The 25202-nt window shown below is 35.4% G+C and overlaps 1 protein-coding gene across 2 annotated transcripts in view; it reads left to right on the top strand.

Annotated features, from left to right (window-relative positions):
• The window catches only part of CSMD1 (CUB and Sushi multiple domains 1), a 1060719-nt gene that overhangs the window by 629333 nt on the left and 406184 nt on the right, over window positions 1-25202 (top strand). The gene's annotated exons all lie outside the window — the stretch shown is intronic.

The raw sequence follows: 25202 nt of genomic DNA on the forward strand, positions 1-25202 counted from the left end.
GTTCAGCTTACTAGTAAAATAAGATTCAGCAACATCTTTCAGCTTACTAACAGTTGTCTTTCCTTTAATCTTTCTTAACAGTTTTATACCTGTTAATTTTGACATATTTATTCTGCTTACAAAATCTGCTTCCTTATTTACATACGTCACGGTAATAAAGCTAGTAACTGCTGTTCTCAGAAAATAAAGTTTAGCAAAAGTAAACAAATACCTTCCTGTCATCTAGTCCTTTATCATGATCATTGATCTTTCAAATATCTCTTACAATAGCTTTTATTTTACTTTAGATGCCTTCTTGGTGTTCGTATGGTACAGAGACCATCAGCATCAGCCAAGAATACTGTATGATAAAATACTGGTAGAATTTACATAATTCAACTCAATACAAATAAATTATAAGTACTTCCTTTATAATTATTTATTCAATAAGTTAAAATGTATTTATAATGAAGCATATTCAAAAAGCAAATATAAGATAAGAATGATACTTTTTTTTCATATAACATGAGACAGATTTTAACTATGAAACCTCCCAGGTAGTTACATCTTTGGTAAAACTTCATGACTCTCAGAAAAACACTCAAGAAATGTCATTACTTTGGATGATCACAGAAAAATGGCTGTCAGCTGGGCTTTATTCTTGTGCCTCACAAACATTCAGGGTTCTTCACCATAACCTTAATTAAAGAAATGTGGTATCAATATGTAATCAGAAACATTCATTATTTCAAGGTGGGATCAGAACTCATTAGCAGTCTCTGGTCACATTGTGATTGCTGGATCAAAACCACAATTTCACCACAACAAATTCTTCACAATCTTTTTTTCAAACTGTTTGATAATATACTTATGGAATAAACATCTGCATTCATCACATGCATATGAGAGTATAGTAGAATACTACTTGGTCTTGGGTTTAAGTGCATATTTTCCTTTTATGGTATTAATATGTGTTCTATATATAAACCTTTATACATGTAACCATAGTCTAAAATAAATTTAAAAATTGTTTTATTTGGCACAGTTGAAACAACTTGATAAGTAATCCAAGAGTTAATTCTGTATTTCCACCTGAGAAATTGCACTGCCTCTTTCCTTTATAATGATAGATTCCTGAAGTTATCAAAAAGGACAAAAGACATTATCATGGGTGCGACAGAACTGGCATGTCATTAAACTGCTCCTCGTCAGCTAATTTGGGAACTGATTGAATAAATGCTGAAAAAAATCTTTTCCACCTCAGAGGAAGGAAAGTTAGTCCTATAGCTACTGTTGATGGACTCATGACTAATTGGAATAGGCAATAATGATCAGGTGTGCCGTCTTATAGAGCCTACTGAGATAATAAGCAGCTTTTATGCTATCATTTTCAAGCCATGCCAATCTCTCACTCTGCAGTACTTTCTCATCTGTATTAGTGTGTGGATGTGTTGGCTGGTAAGTGCCTATCTAGACGCTTGTAGGTTCTTTGCATTTACTTCCTTACATGAATATTTCCACAGAATGGGACTAAGGTTTTTTTGAGATATTTCAGGTTTTCTTTCTTTTAGGGATTTTATTTCTTCATGTATTCAATGTTACTGTAGATGCACACTTGTAGATTGATTTTACATGTTGAGAACTGTCACCAAAGTCAATAGGAGTTCAGAGTACTTAATGACTATAAACCAGGGAGATAAAAAGGCCTTTTTTTTTTTTTTATCTGTGGATAAAAATACTGTTCTTTATTTTGAAAAAGAGGGGTAGGAAACACATCATCAAATACTTCCCCAAAATTTATGTGAAAAAAAAAAAAAGATTCTAAAGGAAATTGCTAAAAAGCAATTATTTCTGAGATCTAATTTTTCTTTTTTCCTCAGGAAGAATAACAAATCATGTACAATTTTTATTTATTTCTTAAGGTCCATGTGATTAAAAAGCTCGTTCTTTTCATACTTCCAAACAATAGTCTTCCAAAGGAAAGTTTTTTAACAGTTTGATGACACAAATTAATACACAAAAAGCATGACATTTTCTAATTACAAGGAAGCAGTTTTATTTAGAGTGGACTCCAACTACACAGTGAAAGCAACTGTTGTAGAGCATATTTCAAACAATATGTTTTCAGCATATCTATGGTAAGTATTCATTTAAAGTAGTAATAATTTTCTGAAATTATGATCGAATTTCAGATTTATCACTAGAAACTATGTGCTTATCAGGTCTTTTGAGGTGTGACATAAAGAATGCTGAGATAGACTTATAGGACATTTCCAATGATAAGAGAGACCTAGTGTCCATGCTTTAAGATTGTTCCTGCACTTAAACAACTGCTTTATGTAAAAAATGTATTTAAAATAATATAGTCAAGAGGGGAACTTAATCTTCCATTACAGGCAATAGACACTTTCTGTCTTTTTTTTTTTTTTTTCCTTACTTATTGGTGAAGCTGCTTAAGACAACTGTTTACTGAAGTGGGACACAGAGGGTTGCAGATGGTCCTTCCTGTGTTACAAGTGCCTAAAGCATAGAGATTAAGACACTGAGCTAGTGGACTACATGAACACATTGAGGTTTATGCAACCTAGGTTAACACTGAAAGGAATTGTCTCCTTTTTTAAGAACAGTGGTTTGTTTTTCTGCTGTTGTTTGGTTTTGGGTTTTTTTTACTACGTTTTTTTTTTTTTGGAGGGGAAGGTGGGTGAGGTGGAGAGAATGGGGAAGCCCGAACTTTTTAACTGTTATACAGCTTTTCAAAAGATCCAGTAGATAAAGCTTCCTCAAAAGCTTCCTCAGGTTTTTATGAAAGAGAACCATGTTTCTGGACCCAGAAATCTGTGGGACTTTTAAGTTAGATACTGGTGGAATTGGGTATTGCATACTGGTACTTCCAGAACAGGGTATTTGGGATCACATCACAACCGGATGACAAACTTTACACATGTGCCCAGTTTAATGTTCCCAGGACCTTTCATGTATTGCGCATTTCAGGCTCAGTTATGGTTTATGACAGGTGCTCTTCCTTCTGGGAGGAGCACTTTTTTCCCTCTGGGATTGTCTTCCACTGGAAAGTGGTCTCTGTTTTTAGCTTTGACTAGAAGAGAATAAATTTTGGAGCAAGAATCATGACCATTCAAAAGCCACATGTCTTCATATAAGAATATCCTTTATTATTTATAAAACTACTTCCTGTACAGCTGCATTTGATTTTGGCAATGGTAGAACAGTCAATGTGATAATATTGGAAGTGAGGCATTAGATGAGAAAAGGGAATTAAATTGTCTTCCCTTTGATTTTGAACTTCCTATCCTGCTAAATGTGAATTTCTGATATAGAAATAATTGCAGTTGGAGCTGAAAAAAGTTCTGTTACATGTTGTCCCTCCCACTTCTGCTCCTAATATTCTGAGACAGTATTTGAAATGAAGGATTATCTAGTGATAGAAACACCAATCAGTATATTGTCATTCCACTGTTACGAGTTTGAGTTTTGATTTGTTTGCTTGTTTTTAATAAAATAGCTAAGCCCAGAAAGAAAGGCATTATATTGTTCAGTGTGGAGGAATGGAACTGCTGAACAAGTGAAGAAGAAATCTCATATTTTACCCCCAAAACTTCATTACAGAAGCTTTGAAAGGAATTTCATTTTCTGTGAGAAGAAAGTTAAAGACCTCATCTGGTCCTTCTTTCTACTAAAGAAATTAGGACCAAGTGAGAAATACATGTATTATTATTACTATATTGAAAGGCTTTTTCATTAAAAATACAAATAAATAACAAATGTTTAAACTTTTAGTTCAAATGAGGTGAGGTGTTTAAATAAAGTCATACAGTGACAGACTGATGATCATTATGTTACTTCAGGCTACAATAACTATATTAATCAAATTATTTTCTCTTGAGGCGAACTCTAACTTCTTCAGGAAAGGCAATTTAAGAATACAGTTTTGAGTTTTGATGATTAGAGAACATTTTCAAATCACAAGGGATTGCTTCTAGTTCTGTTAGATGACAAAAAAAATGCAATTTGGAAGGAAAAGTTCCATTCATAATATCTGAGTGGGACTATGTCCATTTTTACATTAAAAAGTGATGGATTTTTGTAGGGGTTGTCACAAAAGTCTCTCAACTTCTTTGCATAACTTTTTTTTTTTTTTTTTTTAAATAAAGGAATTGTAATCAGTTCTACTTTATTAAAACTGAAAGTTTAGGCTTAATTACTTTGACATATTAAAAAGTGAAATAAATGAGTAGCTATGTATAACTATACATATTCTCTCTGAGTAAATGGATCTATAAATATATTTAAGCACCTTCTAATTACTTAAAAATAGAAATGACTAATCTTCTGTTGCTTCCTAGAGTATGAGGATAATACTTGAGTAGTCTACAGGTTAGCTGCACAAGTTCCTTACAGCTGAATTTGGCAAGAGATTAAAGCATTTGCACTCAAATGCTTGTATGTTAATGTCTACACATGGAATGTGTGTAAGCTCTCATTAGGTCAATACAATGCCAGCCAATACTCTAAATTGAGCCAAGAAATCCATGTAGCTGATCAGTCGGCCAGTAGTAATGCAAATGACTTGCTTAAGCATATCATGGGGTATCCAAGAATTGAATTGTCAGGTATGTCAAAATACCTGTTGAAAGTCACTCCCCTTTGGAGCAAGAGGTGAATTAGCTGAGTGAGGCAGGTATGCTGCCTGCATATATGTATAATTTACATGCCTTGGTCTCCTCCTGGTCTTCAGCACAGTGTTGGCGCTGAATTCAGTAGTTCAGTTGCTTAAATATAAGTGTCCAGAGTCATATGAGGTGTCCTAGGGTACACAAACAACTCCAACACATGCTTGGCAGACCTGACTCATGAAACCTTGTTGCGGGGGAGTAATTTAGGGGTTCTGCTTGCTGCAGAACAATGTTTAGATTTCTTAAAGAGAAGCGCAACTTAAAAGAGCTTGGTGGCAGGTTCACTCTATTATTTACTGCATGGGGGAAATACATCAAGCTAAATGCTGCTTTTCTTCTCTCCAGGTGCCTGTATCCATTCACAAAGCAAAACTTTCAGGCATCTTCCCTCCCTGATAACCATTCGTTCCAGGGGCTGTGTCCTGCAACTCCAGAGACAAACTTTCAGGGGAGGCTGTATCTGTCATGGTGTAAACTGTCAGGGTTCCTCTTTCCCTGATAAACATTTGCTCCAGAGTCTGTATTTTAGAACACCAGCAGCAAACTTTCAGGCCAGGCCTTATGACCACATGCAGAGCAGACTTTCAGGAGACAAGATTCTCAGAAAATAAAAAATTTAATGGAGTAGAATAGCTGAAGGGCTGGCTCAAGCTGGGTATCTGTGCAGAGGTCCGCCCAAGCATAGAAAACCACAAACTTTTATGTCTTCACAGACCATTCACACCAAGATTCAGTCCAATAGCAAAATTTCAGCACTAGGTGCTTTGCTCCCCATTGGACCCTTTTTCTCTGACTCCACGTGGGCCTTTGTTTTATTCAGTTGTAGACATTATTTTTAGTCCATATCCTTGAAGGTGCCACTTTGTCTGGATAAGTCCTTTCTTGTCGGTGGAGTGCAAAAGAGATCCCACTTTGCAGATGTCTGTAATGTCTCTATGTTAGCCTTGGATCGTTGTTTTCCCAATAAGTTCAATTTTTTTCCAGCAAAATGCAAGCTAGACTTTATCTTGCAAGTGTTTAGTGTAGTCTGCAGCTGTTTTGGGTAAGTATAAGCAGGACCATATAGCTTAAAATTTTAGCAAATCTCGTCTACCAAGTAATATGAATCAGAGAGTACACTAAAAATCATACAACCTTATATCTCTAAATAATCCATTACCTTTGGTGTGCATCTGCTTAAGCTAAATGATCAACACTGAACTTGAACTGGGCTCATCCACTGACCTGTGAGTAGTAAAACCGTTGCCATATAGCTCACTCATTTAGCAGGGATAGCAAAAAATGGGCTCATCCAGGCTGTCGTATTTATAGAAGGAAGTGGCTGACTTGTAGAAGTTGCATACAGTAGGAAAAGTCTGCAAGAGGCTCCCTGCACCCACAAGCCACTGGGGTCCAATGTGCCATTCTGCTTCCCTGTGGGTCTCCTGGAAGGAGTTCTTGGCCTGGCTATGGCTCAGGCCTTTACCTCCTCTGGAGTATGGACCAAACTGCTGCTGGTTTGGCTGGGGAGGTAGGTCGAGTGCATTTGCCACAAACCTACAGAAAACTGGTTTAAGAAGTCTAAATGTCACTATATTCCTGTGTTTAAATAAGTCAAGAACTGAGTCACTGGGGTTCAATTTAGCCGCCTACTTATAGGCATTAAGTGGCATTTGACATTGGCAAAAGCCTGTGTGAGGCTGCCAGATATCACAGACCACCTGGGGCCTTCTGGATCAGCAGCTGGATTGCCTGCTGGGTGGAATATCTTAAATGACCCTAAGCACCTATGTATGACCAACTGAATCATAACTTACATGCCCCTAAGAGCTCCAAAATTACATCTGGTTGTAGTTCCTTGGTTCACTCAAGGACTAGGAATGACCAAGACTACTCACAGAATAGGTATCAATGAAGCTACTTTCCTTTACTAATTCCTCATAAATACATTTGGAGAAGGAAAAAGCCACTAAAGCATAATTTTTATTCAGAATAATAGAACACAGGCTGTTGTAACACGAAGGAAAGAGTCTTTTCATTGCAAGAGGTTTTGCTGTTGCAATCCCTAGACATTCTCTGTTACTTCATGGTGCAGAAGTAATCTGGATATCTGGGGTGATCTTGGTTACTTCAACTTTTTTATGACTATTTGTCCCAAAAAAGGAGCTATTCCCCAGAATGTTTTGTATGTGGGTGACACGGTATAGTTCCAGATTTAGGTGCTTAACAAAAAGTAATGGTAAAGGAAGTATATGTTAGGCTATATTTCATATGAAATGCAATATTCCTAGAAGTAAAATGCAAAGGTTCATTTGACTATTGAAGGAAGATGAATAAGCCAAAGTAAAACATTTCAGAAAATATTTTTATAAACTATTTTTTAGTTTGTAAAGACAATACTGCTTGTACCAGTTGAACTAGCAAAAAAAGCATTCATCAGTTTCAAAATTAGGTGAGTGAGTATTCTTTGATTCACTAAGAATTTTTCCTGAACAGTTCTGTCACGTTTGTTTCCCTTTCTTTAAGTATTTCACTGCTGTGAAATAACAAACCTAGGGAAATCTGAGACTGACAAGATGTTACTAGCTCTGTTTTCAGTTTCCCCTGCTGGATTTAAATAACACTATGCAATCAAAATCAAAGGAGGTTGCTTGATAAATGTGGAACATCTTATGCAATCTGTCTTAATGGTTGATATTTCAGTGGCTGCCAAAGTGTCTGGATAATTTATTCTATTTTTACATATAAATAATGTTGTGGTTTTTTTGTTTTTTTTTTTTTTTTTTCCTGCTTGAATCAATAAGATTCTGTCACTTTCCAAAGTTCAACAAATAGAAACAACGATGCATCTCATGATAAAATCAGTATTGTTGGTTACATCTTTCACCCACTATCTGTCTTGAGTGACTGGAATCTGTAGAAACAATGCTAAGTATGAATTAGTCCCAATCACTGATCCATGAATAAAAATAGTTAATTTTTAAGATATAGTGTCATTAATATGTGATTTCAAACCCAATTTATTACAATAACTTTGGGGGTAGAAGTTAACCACCACTGAGATTTTAAGCTGGACAGTAGAAGTCATTACAGAAAAAACAGAAATACTAATTTCAGTTAATAAATTGCAAATTTTCAGACTGCTATCTATTTTATAATTTATCATCTTCTTCTAGTAAACAGTAGAAAAGCTACTCTAAGAATTTTAATGACTGTATGTTCTCAGACATGAGTTTCATCTGTAAGCACTCTTTTGTCGGTCCTTGCACTTAGCTATGTGCAAATACCTAAATACTTTGTATATTCTGTGAGTATTCTAGTTTTCTTTGGGGTATCCCCCTGCATGATGACATGTAGGACATGGTTATCCATATTTCTGAGTTCTTGAGGAGCTGTTTTACATGCTAACTTCCTGAAGAGGTGTATCTTTAGTGCAGCTCTCAGTGTGTCACCTCAGATATTTGCTCATCTGAGGACTACAGTTTTTCAGACATAGCTTTCCTGCTGGGTGATTTAAGCAGATCACAAATCCTTGGTTTTATCACTATCCTGTAGGAAACACAGTTTGTGAGTACAAAATACAGTTAAAAAACTCAAAAGCAAACATCCATCTAGGTAGATAGTTCCAGCTGGTAGAACTGTGGTAGAAGATAGGAAGGGATCAGTGCTGAGGTTATTTTTATTTTGCCTCACTGTCATTATCTTGGCTACAACTGAATACTCACGCACATCTGTGGTGGGTTGAACTTGGCTGGCTGCCAGTCCCTCACCCAGCTGGTCTCTCACTTCTGGCTCTTTACAGGATAAGGGTACAAAATAAGATTAAAAAAACTCATGGGACAAGATAAAGACAGGGGTTACTGTTACCAATTATTGTTACAGTCAAAAGAGACTCAACTTGGAAAACTAATTTTATCTTTCAGGATAAACTGGCTCCTGCAGGGAGAATCCCTGCCCTGGCAGTTGTAGCACTGCCTCCTCCCTCTCCTTCTTCTCTTACTTTAGTTCTCTATCATGCTTTTTTACTCAGCTTCTCACACTCTGCCAGGTTTTGCTCTTTCTTATGTTACCACAGAGACACCACAAATTTGGCTCAGGAGCTGCCCTGTGGTGGGTGGGTTGGAGCTGCTGGAACTGACTGTGTCTAGCACAGGGCAGCCCCAGCCTCTTCTCACACAGCCCCCCCCCTGCAGCCCCCACTGCCAGTGCCTGGGCATCTGTACCCAATATAACACAGATTCCCAGAATCACAGAATAGCTGGGGTTGTAAGCGACCTCTGAAGAATATCTAGTCCAAACCCTCTGCTAAAGCAGGTTCACCTAGAGCACATTGCACAAGAATGTGTACAGGCAGGTTTTGAATGTGTCTAGAGAAGGAGACCTCACAACCTCTCTGGACAGCCTGTTCCAGTGCTCTGGCACCCTCAAAATAAATTTTTCCTCATATTCAGATGGAACTTCCTATGCTTCAGTCTGTGCGCATTGACCCTCATCCTATCATTGGGCACCACTGAAAAGAGTCTGATCCCATCCTCTTGGCATTCACTCTCGAGATACTTATAAACATTGGTGATATCCCCTCTCAGTCTTCTCTTCTTCAGGCTGAACAGACCTAGTTCTCTTAACTTTTCCTCTTAAGATGCTCCAGTCTCATCATCATCTTTGTAGCCCTCAGCTAGACACGGTACTCCAGTAGTTCCTTATCTTGCCTGAACTGGGGAGCCCAGAACTGGACACAGTACTCCAGATGCAGCCTCACCAGGGCAGAGTAGGGGGGAGGATAACCTCCCTCCACCTGCTGACCACACTTCCTAATGCAGCCCAGGCTACTGTTGGCCTTCTTGGCCACAAGGGCACATTGCTGGCTCATGATTAACTTGTTGTTCACAAGGACTCTCAGGTCCTTATCCGCAAAGCTGCTTTCCAGCAGGTTGACCCCCCCACCTGTACTGGTGCCTGGGGCTTTTTCTCCCTAAGGCGCATCTCTTAAAAAAACTAGTTTGAGTAAAAAACTGTTAGACATGCACTGGAATTGTGTCATTTGATTTGCCACATAGAATAGCTCTTTACACAGAAGTGTTCTCACATGATGAAAGAAAAAAAAAAACCCAAACATTTGTCAGATGCTAAAGGTACAGAGATCTTTAACATTTTTTTTCAGCTGAAATGTTTGCTAATGTTGATTAAATATTATTATTTGATGACGTTTTTCTTGCAGCCAGGCAGCTAATTATTTCCAGAGGACTTTGTCACATTTTGTCTTCCATCTATTTCTCACCTTAGGTGGATGCTAGTTGTCAGAATACTTGTTAGATTTAAACAAACAATAGAGACTCCTTTAAAAATTAGCATTTTGTACGAATGGGATCAGTCTGCATTTTCTGTGGACTGGCTGGAGTATGGGACTTTGAAAACAATTTTCCTTTGAGATCCATTTTTAATAAAGAAGGAAAAAACAGAAAGTAGTCATGTCCAAAAGTAAGGAATATGTTCACAGAAACAATTTGTATCTATATATAGAAAGGGTTAAAAGATAAATATGAGGATTTCATTATGCATTCACATGCATGAGTTTAAACCAATTTTGACGTCTAGCAGAAAGAAACAGTACTGGCGTTATATCCCTTTAGAGTAGAACTGAATGGTACTGTGGCTAAAGCAGAGACACCTTGTTCAGACATTAGTTAGTCTTTAAATAAATGAGTTTATTCTATCAGGAACTGGAGGGGAAAAGAAATCTCTGAATTGTGCTCTGTATTGATGAGTTGAAGTGTTCGAACCACTGTTTCTATTATTTATTCCTAATCCTTTATCCTACATTTCCCCTGCTGCCTCAGAAGAGGAAATTGTGCAAGGTTGGGGGACCCCAAACAGCCGTTCCCTACTGAAGCTGAACAGCAACTCCCAGCTGTTTGAAATGTATGGGGGGGACAATGGTTACTCTGTAACTTCAGGGTTCTTTGGAGAGAAAGGAAGGAGTTAGATAGACTTTCCTTAGAGTTTACAGAATGTCCTGTATTTTTTTTTTTTCCTGTTTTGCTAAGGAAATTTGGGGTAAAAAAACCCTGGCTACTAAGGGTATCTCTGTCCCTGGGAAACTTGTACATATGGCTTGCAGACAGTTGTGGCTTTGTTATTGCAATTCTCATTATCTTCCCCACCTCTTCCCCATTTGCAGGACACAGAAGATACCAATTTATGTGCTCTACAGGGCAAATGGAAAACTACTGCTATGGTCAAGCATAGTAGATTTATGATTTAGGAACACCTATGTTTTAATCTCAGTTCCTGATATTTTGCAGTCTTGAATTTCTTTAATGATGTCAGTACTTGTTTATACAACTCAAAATACAGTTGCAGTATTTCCCACTAAATAGTCCTATTGGATATGTTGCTGTTTCTTCACATTTGGAAATAGGCTTATAAAAGTGTATTTATGCCTGTGACTACAATGTCCCTATCAAACATGAGCCTTTTGAAAAGTATCTTCTGTCTTTTGATGCTGGCTCAGCACACTGAAGTTGCAATCTAGAATCCGTCTTGGTTCACTTCATCAGAAGCATAATCACCAGTTAAAAAAGCTCTCAGTACAAATTCTGCAGTCAGTTTGCCAGTAGGTTGCTATAGATCATCTCATTTTCACCCAGCAAACTTAATTTAACAAACTGTCTACTGCTTCTATACAGGAAGCATACTTCACATTATACTCTTTCCAGGAAGGATTGTCTTTTCTGAGATGAAAGGTTACTCCAGATGGGAACCACAAGAGCCACATACTGAGTTATGAGCCACCAAGAACTAGTTGAAGTGGGAAATGCTGTGGGAGAGGAAGCCTTTAAAATAGCCTCAGCCTGTGAGTCTGCTGATCTACTCAGCACAGTCAGAAGGGACTCTCTATTTCCCATTACAAACTGAAGCCATGTTCTGAGTGCCTCAGCCCTTTCTGTCCTTTCCTCGTTTGATCATTATCACCTCAGTTTGGCTACTCTTCCAGGATATAGATGACTTAATTTCATTTTTTTACCAGAGTGAAATGAAACTAATGGTCCCCTTCTTTCCACAATGTGAATCAGCCCACAGATTGTAGGATTTGAGCTGTTCTGGCAGATTGCAGACAGCTCAGTGGCAGGTTAAGTACTTGATGATGAAAACATTCACTTCAGTAAGGAGGAGACCGGAAAGCTTCTACCTAGAAAATACATGAATTACACTCCTATATAAAGTAAATTCTACCATTTTCAAAAGACATGTTATGAATGTATTTTCTATTAAAAAAATAAAAACATGTATCTGGAAAATACTAAAAAAAAATTACAAATCTTCACACTTTCACATTGTTACATGAATTCACAAACCATCTTCAGAAAGCTTATTCTTTTCTTACTATTACCTTTTTTTTTAATGAAGAAACAAGCCCTGTCTATTACTCTGAGGGCTCTTACAATTTTGACATGTCCATTCATTATAGACAGTTTCTCATTTAAAACAACTCACTTGTGTGGAATTTTCATTTTGCTCATATATCTGCTATCTCCAGGTTGACATGCCGTCATTTTCTTTTAATGTCTCTATTTTCTTTACTGAAGTGCTTCTGTGTTGAATTAACAGTTTTGCTTCTTTTTCTAATTAATTAAACAACATGAGAAAGCCATATCCAGGTATAAAGTGACTATTGCTATGACTAATTACTATTATAAATTTAGAGCTCATGAAGTCCTAGTTCTCAGAAACTATCAATTTAAAGCTTAGCAGTGTGTTTTTTTTTTTTTTATTTTTTTTTTTTTAATTTCAACTCTAAAGATTAGCTGACTAACATTCATCTGCTTCTGTTTGACTTCTTCCAAACCTAGTACGAGCATCATACAAATCTGTTTCCTTATCTTCATTTGCTCCTTTTAATTGAATGACATCTTGTTTCCTTTAATTGAATAATGTTTCTCAGAGGTTAACACAGTTCATTAAATACTGGGGAATGTGATAAATATTTGAATAAATCTTACATTTTTAACATTTGAATAATTATTACAAAAACAGATGTAACGGTAGTTAGCAGTGAGAGTTATCTTGTAATATTTTATGTATGTGGATGTCAACTGGTCTCTTAAAATCAGTGAAACAAGAGTAACATTTTACTTGATTTAGTTGTTTGTTACACATGAGAAAAACCTAGGAGAAGTGGTAAGTCATTGACAGGTCACAAAAGTGAGTGGATTCTCTGACATTCCAAATCTGAGTTGCAATATTGAGAGTGTGTGTGTTTTCCTCCATTTTTATGCTTGATAGTGTGTGCTTGTTTCCAATGAGACGGTCTTGCTGCACAGGGAGTTATTCCCCAGAATTTTTAACGTGTGGGTGACAAGGTAGTTCTCCAGGGTTAGATGTTTAATACAAAGTAATAGTAAGGGAAATATATTTGCAATTATAGTAAAATGCATTATTTGTAGTATAATTTTCAGGAGAAACATAGCATACCTAATGCTACATTTTTAATACAAATAGAAAAAATAAATTCTAGGCATAACTTCTATTACCATAATGATTTAGCCAGTTTGTTAACACATTGTAATTTCAGGTTCCATAAATATAATGTTGTGCGTTGAATTTTACTCCTGTGTATGCAGAATAATTTTTATTATAACTTGATAAAATACATAACAAATATAACATCAGTGTATTTCTTTCTATACAGGGGCTGCATAGATTTTCATTGTACTTAACCAGTCATTTAGATAAAGTGTTTTGAATGTCTGCCTTTCAAAAAATTACTTTTTCACTTTTCTATTGTTTCCTCACTTTTTAAATGAATAAGAGACCGATAATAAATAAACAGTAAATTGCATGTACAGCTCTACTCATTCCTTTCCAATTCTGAATTTTTAGTACAGAAATAAAACAAGTTGTGAATATCAGATAGCTAAAACGTTTCCTCTTATTCAGTTTGGGAACCTGAATATTGCATCAAATTTACAAACAGGATAAGGGTATACAATTAAAATTATGAACACAAGATTGTTATCTCTGGAAATGTAAAAAAAAAAAAAAAAAAACCCAAAACCCAAAAACAAACAAGGTTTCATCTCTTAGTGCATCATAATTTAACACCTCTGAAATGACATTATAGACACAAAGCTAATATGAAATAATTTAATATTAGATATTACATCTCAGCATTTAAAAAAAAAAATAAAGGAATATCTAGGACAACTGAGATTTCTGATGGAGCCTGGATTTTAATTCTAGCAGGTGATCATAGTTAACATCCTAAATCAGATTTAGCATGAAGACTAAGATCCACATATGTAAATGATTTTCCACTAAATTTGGATCAAACAAACCACAACCAAGATTAGCTTTCATAGTGATGGAGGTATGGAAGCTTTCTGAATCTGTTTACATGGGCAATTCCAGACTGTTGTCTCTCATGGAATGTGTGCTAATTATTCAGGGACAGCTCTGCAGCAAGAGACTTTTATATAAACTTGAACATTGTCTTTAAAATGTCTATTTAGGAAAATAAATGAAAAAAATAATTCTGTTTCAAAGTATAGTGTTTCAAAAGTTCATTCAGTGATTTTCGGTTGTGATAGCCAGTCATACTTTCAAATAATTTTAAAAGCAGAGGAAGATAGTTGATCCTGGAAACAGTGTAATGTCATTCTTATGATGAGCTGTATTTGCTTGAATCATCAGATTCATATTACTGAAGATTTTACTTTACAATAAACATACCAAAATAGGAAAACCAAGAGAAATTGTTCTATTTAGTTTATCCTAAGAAGCTATGAGAATATTAAAAATAAATAATATTTTTATTTTTTTCAAGATAGTATTATTTAAACTAGATGGGGAAATTTGGAAAATATTACATTACATTATTATCTGTAGAAGTTATTTAATGGAACTCTTAGGTATGCTGTTAAGAAGTGTGAATTTTCTTTCCTGGCTTATGCTTATCACAGGGAAACTGTGTAAACTTTTACTACTGTTTATTAGGTTTGTACAACTGATTTGAAAATTTCATGTGGAACAAATGAAATTACTGTGGAACAACATCCCATCAGATTATTTAGGATTTAGACCTTTTGTTAAAAAATCAAATCATGTAAGTAAATACTAAAATGAAAACTGTAAACAGTCATGCACATATTTTAAATCTAATAGGGTCACAGATACAACTACAGCACAGGGATAGACTGCTTATAGGTAGAGAGTAAATAGCATCAAGTCAGTCTAGAAGAACTGTCATCCTTTTCTTCATCAACCTTCACCTTTACCCATGTACACAAAGGAGTAATTACTCAGTGTCCAAAGGTATCGGAGGAAATGCAAAAAGCAAATAATAGTAACCATTATTAATAATAAAATGTATTTATGTTGCATGGTTTATTTATGTTACACACAATATCTCAATTCTTTTACTGAAAAGAATAATAAAAGGTCTGAGATAGCAATTGATTCTGTGATGCCATATATTGAATAAATAATTAGTGAGCTCTTTTGAAAGTAACCATAAACATTTTGAAAAAAATCTCAGTCCTCTTTTTTCAGGTGTAGGAATTCATATTTCAGTGTTCCAGATGATTTGTAATGGGAGCAATTTTATAATCTTCCCTATATTTTTAGGAGTTACTAGAGGCCATTGCACAGTCTGCAAATATCCAATTCAACCTCAATTTATTGAGGAAATTGTTCTGTGCCAAAACACAAAGACCAATTGATTGAACTACTTTCTTTTAGATTGATCTATCCATAAGGACATCACCACAAAGAATTAAATCTGTCTTACGTGAAAAACACCATGCACTTACATCACGGTTCTGCATTCTTCCTCTTGTCATCTGAAATGGTTCGTTGGTAATGGGTAAGGTGCTTTATCATTATACTTAGCACCTGGGAAATGGTCCAGTGTAAATTGAATCTCAGTGAATTATTAAAGACATTTTAGGATTTGTGAACTTGATAATGGTATTTTGTGAGTGTTCATCACCACTGCAATTTAATATTGCTACAGAAATTAACAGACTAGTAGCTTGGTAACAGCTTTGGGACATAATTTACGATCATGAAAGATAACAAATCCACACTTTATTGGTGTGTCAGCAGCGTTTTCTAAAATGTACTTAAAGAAGCCAATTAAACTTCATAAGGCCTCTTGTAGCATTGTAATCTTTCACAAGCTTTAATCTAATGCACCACTGAAATTATATTCCACTGTGGAATAAAACCTGAACTGCTTGATCTTACTTAAAACTGAAATATAGTTGTTTCCAGGAAGGAATATCTATAATAATCTGACTCTAGTGCTAAAATTGAGTTTTATCATTACTTGTGAGTTTTAGCATTGCAGTGATTTAGACAAAGTGCTAACTTGCATTGTGTTTAATTGATGTATAGTCAATTTATTCAGAAAAAGAGCTGGTCAGACTGAAAAAAAATTAAAATCAGGCAGCTGTGTGATAGCAGGAAAGTAGATGTTCAGTGGTATGGGAGACAACAGTTCTTGTAGCAAGACAGCGCATGGATACTTCAGTGTGAGGTAACGTAAGTTTAGGTGGACAGGTACGGTATTGTGTAATTCTATGTTTGTTGAAATAAAGATACCAGCATCACCTTTAGCAGGAATTTGAAACTTTACTGTGAAGAAAATGTAATACAAAAATGGAATATCAAGTACTTCAGCAGTACTTCAGCACTTCATTTTGGTGCTCTGAAAATTTAACTAAGGGAAAGAATAAATCCTTCTTCCTTTAGGTGCCACTTAGGACCCACTGAACATTTGTTGAATCCCAGTCGTCCACCCAGAACAAGCACAAATGATGTTTGACAAGGTGTTTCCTCTCACTTGGCTGCTCATTCTTCTTGCAATGTAGCGATATATATAGTGAAGAGATGATTTGGGGTCATCCTTAACTCATTCTCTAGAGAATTCCACCTTCTTTTCTAAAAAAATCTTCAGAGATTAGGAGCTGTAGACTTCTCTGAATAAATAGATCCATTTGTAAATTTATTCCTTTCAACCCAGTGTTTTCATGAATCTTCTACTGTCAACCTGTCCTTTCATTAGTTTCCATCTTACACCTACATGTTAAGACTATAATTATTATAGTTAAAGCCATAGTTTGTTTTTTAAATTGTATGTTGTTTAGGCAGTTAAATGCAGCAGCTTATGCCTTGTGTATTTGTGGTAGTTCCCTTTGTCTTGCTTACCGTCAAGATATACAAAGCTGTTTTTCCTTGCATTATTTTGCCTACTGAGAATTTCTCAAGGTCTTATTAGAATTTTGAGGATTTTTTTTTTTTTTTAATCAACTGTTTATTTTTTTCAAGCTGGGAAGTCTTCTGATTTATTCTGATTATTTCATGTTAGAAGAGCTGGTGTTATATCTAGCTGTCTAAAGGAATACCCATGATACAGAAAAGGCCAAAAGAGCTAAGGAAATGTATCCATGTTTGACAGTGATGTTGAATGATTGAAAACTAGCTACTTTTATTTTGGCATGCTACGTGTTAGTGTTTTTTTTTTTCTTGTAATCTCATAATATTCTGAAATATGACAAATTCTTTCATGAATATCTATGGTGAATAGCAGTTGTAATTCAGATAGCCTTCAAGATAACTATTCTTATAGTGAAAATCTTTTCAGCAAGTAATCTTCAGAGTCAGAACAATTGATCTCTGCCATTCAACCACTTCTCAATCCAGTTCACTGTCCACTCATCCAATTTGTGCTTCGTGACCTTACCTATGAGGATGTTGTGGTAGACAGTGTGAAAAGCCTTGCTGAAGTCAAGGTAGACAATATCCACTGCGTTCCGTATGTTGATGGTATTACATAAGGCCTCCCCAAATATGAAATAAGTATAATCTATAAATCATTCCTAATGCATGAGTCACTATTTTTTTGCTATTTTTTTAGTGTTCTGAAGGCCTTTTGTGTTTATGAATTTGTTAAAAATATAATCCGTAAATAGAAAATAGCTGTGTTTTTAAATGTGTTTTTACCACAGACCTCCAGTATTTTAGCCCTGTAGTTTACAGCTATGGTTTTAGAACTGATCTTTAATTTCATCATAATCATTGTCTATTGGTATATATCTCTGTAATTACAGTTCACAGGTGTTAAAGTCTATCTTAAAGGAACTGGCACATGATGGAAAATATTATTATTTTTGTTTCAGAAGTCATAATTAATGCTGCCATCTCTGAGTGGTAACTGTTTTATGTTTCTGAATATTTTCTGTACATTTTGTTTTGAGTTGCTTTTTTGTCAGTTCCTGTCTATCAATGGTCATATACTCAGAGGTTTTTGAGTTTTTATCTGTTGTGTCCTTTCATCACTTGTGTAGCTTTTGTCATTGAATCTGCTACTGTAAGCTTCTGAAAACATACTTTTGTGGTTCTTCTTTCAGATCTGTTCTCTATCCTCCCATCTATTCTTCCCATTTAAATTTAAAACTCCACTTGACATGGCTCACAACGTCAATCAGAAACCCTAGGTGTGGCCCTAGACACACCAAGATCCTCATGCAAATCAGAAAGAATTGCAAGAATTGCATGAGGTTTTTTCTCTTTTCCTTACCACATTTTCTTAATGTTTTTGGAGACCTCAGTCTGTTTGTGGGGTCTTTTTGGTTGGGTTTTTATTAATTGCTTATTAACCTTAATTACTTCCTAGCCATCTTAAACATGTTGGAACTCTGTTTTATTTATGAATACTTCTCAACTATTGCTTTCTGTAATAGATACCATATAACATATGCTACAAAATATATCGTGTGCAATTTTATAATAATTTCTGCCATGGTAGCAATGCCATCTCTACTACACTGAAGGCAGAAATCAGAAAGTTGTTATTTGGGGTAAATTTTTTTGATGGAGGAGGCAGGTATCCCTTGGCTTGGGCTGAACCACAGCTTAATGTATTACATGGCAGTGGCATGTATCAAAACTACCTTCAGCCTTTAAAGAAAAAAAAATCACACTTTGTCTTTGAAAACACATAGAAGTTGTTCTTTCTACTCTCCATGCTGTTAGGTGCTCGAGTTTTTCTCTGGTGAAGGAAAGATTTCCCAGGGAAGGAATAAATGAGAAGTAAATCAGAAAAGTTCATGATAGTATTATACTCAATATGTAAAGTAATTACTTTAACAAGCTAATTAACTTTAATGGACTGTCCCACTATTCCCTTGTCTCCTTTACTGACCTGCCTATTGAAGCTTTCTGTAAACTTAGTGCTCTATTCGTATAGCTGCAAAGAAGTTGAGACTGCTATTGTTGGTTAATCCATAATCTGAACCTGGTTTAATTGCTAGGATTTATAATGAAATGTTCAGGGTGGCAGGCAGAAGAGAAGGATACATTATTAATAGATTTTATTTTTTTTTTCCTCCTGTGAAGAAGTAAGGAAATATGTGAAACTACACAGATGAAAATTAGGTGTTTGGTGGAGAAGAGAAAGGACAGTGAGGGGCACCTGAATATCTGAATTAAAATTTCAGAAGTGATAAGGGAAACAGTGACAGCAACATGTGGAATAATGTACTTTTGCACACTGCTGGGGCATTTAAAACAGTTTGTAGATGCTACTTATTAAAAATGTATTGACTTTTCATAGGAGTTAGGACTCTTTGGAAAAACCCATTCTTTTTATGTGACATGGTAGCAATGCTTTTACAAAGTAAGCTTCAGACTGGAAATGAAACAATAATACACAAACTTAAAATTCTTGAGAATTAAGAGGATGCAGCCTGATTCAAAGTGAAGGATAACACTACACAAAATATCTTTCGTATTTTGATTCTGCAAAAAAATATAGCTGAAAAAATTTATCTTGAGTCAAGAAGTAACAGTCATATCTGCCTGCAACAAAGAAAAATCTCTTGCATGTGTTGTGTTAAACACCATATATATATTATGAAATCTGTTCTTAGTAATATATGTCTGACTCTTCTACAAAATAAATATGATTTTTAGAATTCTGTGTTTTCTTTTATAATTGGTCGGGTTTACTTGTTATATTAGGAAGGTAAGTTGGCTGAGTGTAATATGTCCCATGAAGGCAATGAACCTCATAAAGCAGTATGGGGAGCTTCAAAATACATGACAAATTTGTGGAACAGTAAATTACTCATCATGTCAGCAATTAAAAGTAGCAGGCTTGCTATCCAACTAAGCTATTCAGTGTGCTAGCTTAAAGGTTTTGCCTCAGCCACAGTAAAATACATATGTCACGATATTCATTGCTGCTAATACTTTCTTTCTTGCCAGAAGACATCTGGCTGTTAGAAAGAGATAAGCAAACTTTGCTACTTTCATGGGGAACCCTAAAATATCCAGTAAAAGAGCTTTGGAGTAGGCTTGATTCAGGCAATATTGCTTATCAAACTATATGCTCACTTAGCACAGAACAAGACTGGTTGACTAAATGAACAGGAATACATTCAGATAAATAAAAATTAAATAAATAAAAATCAACATTTACTATTGAAAAAGAACACAGAAGCAACAACTCTTAAGTACAAAACAAGATGGTCAATGTAAGGAAAACATATTAAAAATGTAGATATGTCAATTTCCTTGGCAAGATATACTAAGGATGTAAACATTTGCCTTAGCTCTATATCAAGATACATATCATAATTGGCAGGGAAAGCTTTAAGCTTAAAGGTTAATCTAAATATCAACAAAACCCAGGGAGGGTAATTTTACTACTTGAGCCTATCAACGAAACACCGTACCATTACTGAAGTGAGTAAATACAGTGTTATTTGTCTAACTCAGTGCCTAACATATTTGGGAAATAAAAGTGACAGAGCTGCAGAAAGCTTCCATCCAAGGGAAGACCTGCATTTTTTAAATAGTAAGGACACAGTTTGGACATGTATTTAGGGCTCTAAGTACATGGTGGGTTGGTTTGCTTATTTGTTTGTTTTTAATGTTACTACATGAAGATACTAATAAGAGTGTGTGCTTGTTTTAATATTATCATTGCTCAAGCCAATGCTTCATCCAAGCAGTATAATTGCTGATTGTACTCAAATTTTCAAATTCCATTACCTAAATTCTGAAAATATGTCCAGATGAAGATACAAAATGATATGACTTTCAACAATGCTAAGAGTCAGCATCTCAGCAACCACATCATATTGCAGTGAACAGGTAGAATATTGAAACATAATACACACACAAAAAAAAATCTATTTTCATTGTTCTCAGACAGAAACATGTTACAGTCCTTTTTAAAAATGTGAAGAAACTTCTAATGCCAGATAAAGCTAATGTTGCAAGCCCACTTTATGTAGATTTCATTGGGAATTCAGTGCAGATGAAGGATTTTCAGAACTGAATCTTAATTTGTTACTAATCAGTCCATAAAAACTCATCTGAAGTTGCCTGGTCTTTTCAGTCAGATAAAGCTTTGGCTTTCACAATTGGATAAAGGCTGGGCTTTTTCTTGACATTCTGATATTAAAATAGAAATGCACCTGGAAACATACTAATATTTGCAGTAACTCTATCAAGAAGGGCTCAATTGAGATATTATTTCTTGTTTTAATGAAGTCTCTATTTTTCCTTAAAATAATCATAATGTTCTAATACTAATATAGTATATCATGGTCCAAAATTAAGTTAATGTTTCCATTAGGAGGGAGTTATATATGTGAGTCATTTTTGATGCAAAATACTTTCACTGATCGTATTTCTTCCATAGGAAGAAAGACAAATAAATAATCATTCACACAGCAAATTTTAAAAAGATAAAAGTTAAAAGATAAATGACATGATTACAAAATAACAAATAATTAAAATATTGAACAGATGCAAATTTAATTTGGTTTCCAAGTATAGTGGTTGGAGGCGTGGGGTGGGGGGGTCTGTGTTTCTGTTTTGTTTTGTTTTCTTTTCTTTTTGAATGAACTGAAAATGAAGATTTGAATTTGGATTGATTTAAATCTCAGCTGATAGGAAGTGAAAGAGAATATTGTGTGATGAACTCAAAGTTACTTGCTGGCTGGAGTCTCATAAACATGTTGGGTTAGAGCATAGTTTTAACTAGCTTGTTTCCTATAATGGCCTACTAGTAGATGTTTATGACATGGATATAAACAACAGTAAACACAGGGAGAAGTTTTTTCCTGACTTTACTCTCACAATTTTAACAGTCATCATTCCTGAACTGAATGGCTCATCCAGATATCACAGTTAAAACATACAGATGGACTGTCCTTCACTACTTTATAAATATTCATGTTTTTTAGGTTCCATCACATTTTTAGCAGAGAGTTCCATGTGCACTACATGAAGAAGCTTTCAGAGATGATATACATAATTATAAAGAACAGATAAATTAGAATAAGAAGCAGCCTGACTGTGGCAATATGAGTGTTCTTTGTACTCATCACATTAGATCAGGTTTTCTCATTCTCATTGAAACTTAATTCCACAAGAACAAGGACAAAATAAAAATTGTCAAAATTTTGAAATTATTTTAATAAAAAAAAAATACATGTTATGTAATGTTACAGTATGGTATATACTGTGTTTTACATGTCAGTGAAAACTGGGAACTGAATATTGATTTCACTTGAGATTTATCTTTTCTTTTGTTTAAGTAATGCAGAACCATCAATCAGTTGAATCAGTTGGTAGTCAGTTACAGTACGTTTTTTTTCCCAGTGTTTTTGTCTAAGTCCTCCTCAGATCATGAGAGGTCTTCTGGATAGTTCTGACAGCAACTTGATGTGAAAGGTGGCTTGTCCTCAAGGCACTGCTAAATCTATGACAGGTGGTAATACGGTTATGTATGGTAATATTGGGTAATATGAACTGACTCCTTTTAATGATGTGATGCTATTTTGGTAAAAAATTGGATTAACACCGTGAGATATACGTATGAACCTGGATTCAGAGTAAGACACTGCTGACTGGAAAGAGTGAACCCCATTGTTTATGATGTGGGCTGCTGAATGCAAGTAGGAGGAGGACAGGAATATACTTATATGCAGAAACACAGAGATACAGAAATCATATGCAGAGTATACAAATAGTTCCCATATGCAGTAAGTCTTGATAGCATGGAAGAATATATAATAGTAATTACATTATGCCTTTTTTTTTTTTTAATGTAAAAAGATTGTTTCAAGCATTGTTGAGTGATGTGATGACAGAAATTAATGCTGTTCTGGGCTGCAGACTGACTCTATTGAGCACGGTTCTTGTTCACAGCTGTCAGTCAGGCTCTTGCAAGTTGATCGGTAAGTGATGGGATTGTGTTACTCCTGGAGAGGAGGAATAAAGTCATTTTTTTAATATAATGCATCTATTTCTCATTTAGAAAAGTGGATGTGCATATGCATATCTGCAGCACAAACCTGACAGCCCTGATTCAGGCTAGAGGTGTCAGAGGATCACTTAGCACAGCTGGGGTTTTATGGCTTTATGATTTCTATGAACACTGGGCAAGCTGCTGCTTTGTTTTAAATGGGAAAGGATTTCTTCCTGTGCTGTCAAAATCGGTCAAGATGGCAGAATTGTTTAAATATTTACATGTATGTACACACAGTCTTCCCCAAAACAGGTAAGGACTAGGTTATTCTAGATTGCAGTTCTTATGATGTAGAAGGTGGTAGGTGTCTAGTATCAGTACATGTTTTATAGGTCTTTTTTAATAATGAGCTCTTTTCATAATCTGCCATAAAGATATTGAATTGTTAGACCTATCACTTCTTGTTTGAAAGCTTTAGGAAAAATTAAATGTATTTATAGGAAAATTAATGTGCATGATGTGTAAGCAAAACATAATATTTCACTGACAGCCAAAAACATGCTAGATGTATTACATTAAAGTATTATAAAATATCACTGTGTACAGTTCAGGGTTTTTTTAATTATATACATAGAGACTGAATAATATTTTCATTAAATTTTCTTATCCTGGCAATTTTACCCTCTATTTTGGTTGGAGGATTATTGTGTTTTTTTAATTGAATCTTAGTAAATTTCATAAAACTAAGACAGATGTTTTAAAAATATATATGGTTTCTGAGGTACTGTGTCACAGAGGCACCCCAAAAGTCAATTTAGGCAATCGACAAGTTCCAAAACAGACTTTATTCTAGCCAGAAAAGTATAGCAAATAAACAGACTAGAAACAGAGTTAATACAACTTATTTATCACTCTGACAACAATAAAACACGGATTCAGATATCAGTTGAGGAGATTATTTGGGTATGACCACATAGGAATAATGAGGATCCACAGCATGCACACATTCACTCACAAGAAACAAAACTAGAGGCCTCTTTCACTCAAGGGTACCCAGAATAAACAATCACTTCCTGTGTTAGGCAAGGGATCTCACTTGCCTGGGTTAGGCAGGGACTCACTCAAGGATATATCCATCAGAGAAAAACAACCACTCACCAAAAGAGGAGGTGTCGTGCACTCAATACCAGGAAGTCTCCTTATGTGGCATCCCAGTCTAAGGGGAGGGCTCCAGTTTACAGACCTGCTGCTTCAAGAAACAAACGGGACTGGTCAAATCTGGCTGTGGTCATTACAACGTGGTCCAGAACCTAGTCACCTTCTCGGGGTACCTCCTTTGTTGAGGACCCTGTCAATTGACTGAGGGTCCCACCCCTCCTGTCCCCCGCAGAGAGGTGGAGATGAAGTCACCCTGTCCTCAGGCGAAGGAGGACATGACTGTCAGCACCATCCCAGGTATATACACGGGGACAGGCACAGTGGGGTACAAAAGGTGCCAAAGAGCCATCAATTGCCCTATTGAAGGCTCCGGATCTCATCAGGGGATGTGCAACTGCCACACACTGTTATGGAACAGAAATACAGTCTCATAAAGTTTTTAAGAGGAAACGCACCTTGTTTTTCAAAGAATAAGTTAAACTGTATAGAGTCGTATCCTTGGAAAACCTGAAATGCTGTCTCTTAGCACTTTCTGCTCCCTCAGTCTGCATCTGGGAATCAATGAGTTAGGTTCTTTCACCAGATACTGTTTAACTGTTGTGAGATAACAGGATTTCATTGATTTATGGTCTGAGAGATCCATAGCAGAGTATCATAAAAGATGACAGAGAAACAATCATGAGATTTTATTTTTTTTTATTATCCACCATGTCAGATAGGTTGATCCTAAGCTCATTCTCCACAGTCACTGAAGAAAGGCACAATCTAGAAGAACTCTTAAAAATATTCTTACATTTATCCTTTAGTTACTCTTGCTAAACGTCTCACATATGGACTGAACTTTTAAAGGCAAAAAAATGTGCAATTTTTTCTTAGTGAGAAGAAGCAATGTGACTTTTGCAAATGACAACATAAATAAAAAGAAAATAAATTATGAAGTATTCCTCCCAATGACTTTTTGTATATTTTTTTTCCCCTTGATTTCTGTTTTCCATTAGTTATTTTATAACAAAGCCAAATGGGACACCCAAAATCTTTCATTCAAGAAAAAGGAACAACTCAACCAATATAAAATACATAATGGAGAACAGTTACTAAAGTAATGAAATCAAATTGGTTGCATTGAATGG

The sequence above is a fragment of the Patagioenas fasciata genome, chromosome 3, assembly GCF_037038585.1.
Source record: "Patagioenas fasciata isolate bPatFas1 chromosome 3, bPatFas1.hap1, whole genome shotgun sequence".
Taxonomy (NCBI): domain Eukaryota; kingdom Metazoa; phylum Chordata; class Aves; order Columbiformes; family Columbidae; genus Patagioenas; species Patagioenas fasciata.